The following is a 7,214-nucleotide window of genomic DNA, read 5'->3' on the forward strand; positions in this document are numbered from 1 at the left end:
TCTGTTTGTAAACGGGACTTCTCTAACAGTCATGTATTTCCTCCAGAAACATCTCTTAATGCACAGTAGAGCGCCATTTTTTTTTTTTTTCAAAATCGCCTTGATAAACAGCAAATCACCTGGCAACCTTCCAATCGCCAATATATGATTTAATCGGTGATCGTCCCAGCCCTAGAGCTGACCAATAGTCGACAGCACAGGTTTTGTTTGTTTTTTGGTTTGTTGTTTTAACAACTGCCAATTAGAATACGTGTTGTTTTTTTAACAACTGCCAATCGTAGCACAGGGATTTTACAAGATCAGAGGGGTATACTACGAAGCAAGCTCAACACAGCCAGGCTTTCTTTGCATGATCTGGATCGACAAAGCCTAAAACGTCAATCAGAGATAACGGTTATCACGATGGTGGTTATCAACTTGCTTTGTTAATCCAGGCTCTCATTTTAAGGCTTTGTGCGCGCTCACATAAAAGTGGCAATTGTTGCATCATTTGACTCTTCTTCCACATGAAATGAAGCGATCGCAAGCCACTTAAGTCAAAATGATCAAGTTGTTATAATTATGAGCTGTGGAAAATATACAAAATACATTACGGCAAAAAGCAACATTATTGCTGCAAATAAAGCAGGAAAAGAAGAATGCTGTCAGAAAATTACTGATCGACTAAATGCGGTCTTAATGCTGCTGTTTATTCTAACATGAAAACTGCACATTAAACAATCTATCAAATGTACTCCATACAGCAGATTTAAACATGAGGAAGTCTGTCTGACACTGTCCTTTGATGGCAGAGACCTGTTTTTGACCAACCCAATGTAAAATGAGTGTAACTGATTTAAGATAAATGATGATGAATTTTCTAATCAGTGATCTGAGCTGCAATATCACTGAGACAAAACAGATAACAGTAAAAAGTATTCAAAGTGTCTGTAGTTGCTTCATCATTATTTTATTGTGTGGATTGTATACGATGTCAATTTAAAGTGTTAATATGATCTGGAGCAAACGGGAAAAATGACTCTGCATCACCAAACGGAGGTTACCATGACAGCACAATGTATACAGTTTGTGCCGCTGTTACATTTTTACATTATATGGATTCGTTCGGTGATATTACGAACATACAGCTCAGCAACTTTTCATTTTTAACGTCTTTCCTCAGTTTAAAAGCTATATTGCTCATAAACAACCTTGTTAGGACAATAATTAGTTAAAGAACAGCGCGTTTTACAGACAATTTAATCTGAAACTCTGAACATAAGCTGCTCCCGACCAGGTTATGAGTTTAGCATAAGTTACCATGGTTATCTAGCCAGGTTAAAAGAGAGCCACCTTCGTGACACTGAAAATCCTGGCTTTAGACTCAACATAGCTCGTTAACCCATTAATCTCGCTTCGTAGTACACCCCTCAGATAAAAGAAGAGGGGGATTTTACAACAGCATAGCAAAACACAGGGAATTTTCTATGAGCACAAGGGTTGTTTTTGTCTTTTTGTTAACCCTTTTGCTAACCCTAACCCTTGTTACAACAGTCAGACCCTTTACAGCTGCCAACCACGAGACAGGTGGGTTTTACATCAGCCAATGATGATAGTCAATCACAGCACAAGAACAAATAAAAGAACATTTTTTTCTTTTTTTTTTTTTTTACAACAGCCAATCACATCATAAGTGATTTTTAACAGTCAATCCGAACACTGGATTTTCTTTACGAGTAAATAAGAGAACAGACAGATTTTACAGGCAGGGCTGTCACGGTAACCGCAAAAATGAATTACCGCGATACTAAGAAGCAGAGGTGGTGAAAAAAATTGATTATTAATTAATCGCAATTATGTTATTAATTTTCAAAAATCTATTATTTTTTGCATTGTTTTATTTTGAAAAAATGTTATCCCGCGGTCAACAGAAGTTGAACGTCACGCGAGCGCGCCCACTTCCAATTGGCAAGTGCGTGCAGCGGCCAGAGCGACTGAGCCATACAAGCAGGTGTGTAAAATGGACGAGAAACAACCAGCAACGAGCAACCAACTAGGGGTGCAACGGATCGCCATCTACGGTTCGGCACGCATGTGATCCGCAGACCACATGTGAGCATCATAGTTTTACTGTCACTGTTACTTTTGTATAAGATATAATACCCGAAATCTCAATGCAGAGCTGCAGTGAAAAGACAGGACAGATGCTGCTGTGTGCAGCGCATCTCTGTGAAGAGCAACTGATTTAAATGCTGTCACATCGCCTTGAGTGAAATCCAGACCGTAACTTTTTTTCACTGATGTAACTATGCTATCACCAAAGAAACGGATCATAAAACTGTGATGTTCATTGAAACTTTGGTGATATCAGCTGTCTTAACTTCTACACAGCTCCTCTCTACTCACTGGTGATGACTGATTGATCATGACTTCTAACCAATTAGATGTGCTGTGCTGTAGGCAGGACACTGAACCAGACTATAGAGCGTAGTTGTGTATTATACTGTACAGTGTATAATGATCTAATATATGTATAGTATATACATAGTACAGCACTGTATAAGTTTGAAGTTTTTAACATAATTTCCATTATCATTACTATTATCATTATTATTACATTACACAACTATGGTGATAATTACAGACAGACAAAGATCAAAGACAAGTGCATTTTTAAAATAATTTAACCCTTATCCCACCACATTTTTCTTTTTTGCTGATCTGAACAATTATAAGCCTTCCTTTAGGACAACTTGATCAGTCACAACACAATGTGCTGTGTTCATTTCTGTGTTCTACAGTATATAAGCTAGTAAAGCTACAATATGTTTTGCCAAGTTAAAACAAATAATTCTGAAGTTACACCTACACTACACAGGAAGTGCTTTGAGTTGTTACTCAATAAAAGGATTAGGTAATTCAGCAACTGACTGATTTTTTAAATGGTGCAATAACTTTGTAGTGTATTTTTGGGTTACTGTTGTCAAATGGAAAATCAATAATTGCTAATCGAGAATCGTTAATAATCGAAAATCGGTGGGTAATCAAATCGGGACCCACCGCACTGCATGGTGAGCCATCGTCACCACCGCACATGAGCTGACCTCACCACACCTTACGTTGAACAGGAGACAATGGCAGTTGCGCTTGTACCGAAACCAAATGTTACTTCACCCCTTTGGGAGCATGTCAGCTTTCAGCCAAATTAAAAGGGGGAACCAGCTAATTTAGATGAGGCCGTTTCTAAAATCTGTGGCAAAAAGATCCAAGTAAAACGAGGAAACACTTTATTTTAAGGTCTCACCTAGCAAGTTACCATCCAACTATGGAGGCGAGGCTGCCTCCTCCCACACCAAGTCGCATAGCAGCTCATGTCAGTGCCAGCCAACAGCTTGGAGTCTCCTTGAGTTGCCAAGTACAGCATTGAAAGTGACAGGCATAAACGCCTAACAGATGCTGTTACACGGTACCTGGTCGAGGAGATGGTGCCGTTTACTATGGTGGAGAAACCGGCATTCAAGCCACTGCTTCAAAAATTTGACAAGTGGACTATTTCACTGCCACCACTGACATGTGGTCAAACATAAATATGACTCCTTACATGAGTTTAACTGTACATTACCTGACCACAGGCTGGACTCTAAAATCATGCTACCTCAAAATAGTGTTTATGCCCCAGAATCACACATCCGACAACATCGCAGAGGCTCGCCACAGGGCATTTGATGAGTGGCCCCTGGATGAGAAGCAGCTGGCGTGCATCACGCAGGGCTCCAGACTGCAACTAAATGGTTGCATTTTGCGACTAAAATTTGCGACAGTGAGAGTAAATTTTTCATCTACTCGTGCATGACAAACTTCTGCTCCACACTTCAGCCCAGTAGTTGACAGTGATGCACAAATGAGCTAGTTTGCATTGCTATCGTTTCATTACATTCATTACAATGCATTTCTCCTCTCCTCCGTGACGGGCGTGTCTCCCCCCTCGCTCCTCTCTCACACACCCATACACCGGTCTGCAGTTTATATTTATTTCAAATGGCACAGGATATCTCCTTATCTATGTTTTCACTATAGATCAGGTAGATCAGTATATCAGTTCAATAAGAACTGTCATTTTATTCCTTTTAATGCATTTTCATTTGATCTGGCTGGATTACTCTTTCAATTCATTGTAAGGAGAGAGAGAAAGAAAACGATCAGAATGATGGGTGAGCTAAAATGACTTTTAACAGGAGAGAGAACGCGCTGCAATGCGGTGTTCACTCATAAACTTATCTGTGCTGTGAAGGTAATCTGAAGACATCAAGTCAGGCAGCAATATTCAGCTCTACCTCCTGTATTATCTACATTTTATAGACATTCTAGTTTTGATGAAAAAGGCATTTGCATGTATAAAATAAGACAATGATAAGCTTTCCTCAGTACACCGGTCATCATTTCTGCCGAACAACCGCCATAGTGTGATGTGCATGTGCAAGGGTAACATATCTGGTGCGACGAATTATGGCCCACTGTGATTGGTCCAGACCTCACATGTGATACTAGCTGAATAAATGTTGTCTTTTTGTCAGATGGAAACTTTTTTGTCTTAAGGGTGTATTAAAATCCTGATTTTAATAATTAAAAATAAAAGTTAAGAAAATATATGTTCTCCCAGTCATTTAAGGTGGGCCATTGTATAAGTGGGTGGGCCCAGGCCTGTTAGGCCCACCCATAAAGCCGTGCCCGATGGAGGGATGGATAGATGCATGAATAAATAAATGAATACAAACAGTGTTCAGTTGCTAAAATAAAAAAATGTGAACACAAATCAGTGTTAACTGTTTATTCAGGTCCAAGTGCTCTGTAATCATGGTAATGGGGTCCTTTAGCGAGAGGGTTCTGCAAGGACCCCAATGATGGACCACGCTCATTCCAGCCCAGTCTTGCTGGGATTATTTATATGTAGGCCTATTTTAAATCATTACATAGGCCCAATAGGTTTACTAAAAATCTGAATACTGTGAATATGAATAATCTTTTAAAATGTTGCCCAAAATTCATTCATTCAATGAAACATCGATGCAGCCTAAAACTGCCCATACAACCAGTTGCTGGCTTTCTGAGATGGTTAAAAAAATATTTTTCATTTAGAAAAAATTACACTGAAATGAAAAATAATTTAAAATATAGCCTGTTCATTTAAAGAATTACTAAGTAGGTGTAGCCAGGCTAATTTCACTTCCATAATTAAACGGCTATCACTCTGTACATGCAGGATTGTCCTACAAGATGGAACTCCAAACAGAAAATGGTGGACCGAGTCTTGGAGCAAACTAATACTAGCTATAAAAAGAGTTCTGGATGATCGGTGGCATCAGCATCTCATGCCTAGCTGGCAGGACAGTGCGGTTTTGGAGTTGGTGAACACGGCATTAAAGCCAGCGGCTGAATTTACGCATCTGCTGTCTGGCGAGACCTATGTCACAGTCTCATCCATTAAATCCATCCTGAAACTCCTCACTGAAGATGTTTTAAAACCATCGGACGAGGACACCATTCTGACCGTGGACATCAAGCGGAAGATGTGCAGTGTTCTCGAGGAAAAGTACAGACCAGCTGCCCTACAAAAAACTTTGGCAAAGGCCTGCTTGCTGGACCCTACATATTAGGGCAACAATTTTGATGATGACACAGAGGAGACAAAGTACGCGCTGATTGAGGAAATACTAGACGTGGAGGACGGAGGGAGCGGTGTCAGTGCGTCAGCTGCTGCACAACAGGAGTCCTCGGCGCAAACAGCGGTGCCACCAGTGGCTAAAAAGAAAACCCTTAGAGACCTGCTGAAGCCATGGACAACCACCACTGCAACCATACCCAAGAGAGTTTGAGCCGACACTGAACTCACATGCTACCTCCAGGAGGACCCCATCGACTCCAATGCAGACCCACTCGCATGGTGGAGTGACAACCAGGGTAGATATCCTCTCCTCTCTAAAGTCGCCTGCAAGTACATGTGCATTTGCGCAACAAGTGCACCATCGGAGAGAGTTTTCAGTGCAGCTGGAAATATTGTTACCCCTCTCCAATCCTCTCTGAAACCACATAAGGTGAATATGCTGGTTTTCCTCGTGTGCAACAAGGACATGACCCAGGTATAAATCATAGGCTATTTTCTTTATAGGCTCAAGGAGAATTTTTTATTATTTTTTTTTATTGTCTAGTGCCTCGTACATCTCACATTACGGAATGTAATTTTAAGATTCTTTTATGTGAGAATGTAGAAGTTAAAACTTAAAATCTGTGGCCAATTCATCAGGATAGCGCGTAGTTTAAAATTTGCTCCTAAGATGTGTCGTCCTGCTAATGAGACGGCCAGCATACCTCGCCAGCTAGCAAGATGACTGGGCGGTTACCCCGCTAAAAAGGGTTGCGTTTTTCCTATATTGTTTGTGTAACATTTGTGTGCAGAATTATTGTTGTTTTTTTTTTGTTTTTTGTTTTTTTTTTATATGAAAATTTAGTTGTTATCTACTCGCCCTCATGCCAACTGAAGATCAGGTTTAGTTTTTTAGTCCACAAAACACTGCTGACTTTCAAAGGAAAACAGCATTATAGAATCCTCCAAACAATGGAAGTGAATCATGGCTAGTTTTCAAACATGGAAAAACGAGAAAAAAAAAAAGACTACATATTACTCGTCTGGTGTAATCCAAGTCTCCTAAAGACCCAGCACACCAGGTTGACTAAAAGAATGTTATTTACACCATGTTTTAGCCTGAATCTTCACTCTACATCCTTAGGTTTGAGCCTCGATCACATGCACACTGTCTTAACTAGGTGTGTTTGTTGTGATGGTGTGCAAGGGGACCTGGATTACACCAGTATGGAGGAATTTTATGTTTTTTCTCTCCCCAGTTGTTTTTAATGTTTGAAAACTGGTCACCATTCATTTACATTGTTTGGGAGATTCTGCAACTCTGTTTTCATGTCTAACTCCAGCAGTGTTTTGCAGACTAACAAAATATGCCCGACCCTCAATTGACTTAAGTTTGAGTAGATAATGACTAAATTTTCATTTCTGGATGGACTATCCTTTTACATAGTGCAGGGCTGTACGCTTACTTTTTTAGGTGGTAGCACTGGTGCTAGCAAGTTAAAAATTTTAGTAGCACAAAGAAAAATTTAGTAGCACACACAGTTGGACAGTTAGTTAACGTGTTTATTGGCTAAATTCGATACTGATCAGAAAT

The 7,214-nt window shown here is 40.0% G+C and overlaps 1 pseudogene; it reads left to right on the plus strand.

The window, feature by feature from the left end:
* Positions 1-3,649: 3,649 nt before the first annotated feature.
* On the plus strand, positions 3,650-6,070 carry LOC146303958 (E3 SUMO-protein ligase ZBED1-like; annotated as a pseudogene).
* Positions 6,071-7,214: the final 1,144 nt, after the last annotated feature.

The sequence above is a fragment of the Lutjanus erythropterus genome, unplaced genomic scaffold (assembly GCF_056507025.1).
Source record: "Lutjanus erythropterus isolate fLutEry1 unplaced genomic scaffold, fLutEry1.hap2 Scaffold_189, whole genome shotgun sequence".
Lineage (NCBI taxonomy): Eukaryota > Metazoa > Chordata > Actinopteri > Lutjaniformes > Lutjanidae > Lutjanus > Lutjanus erythropterus.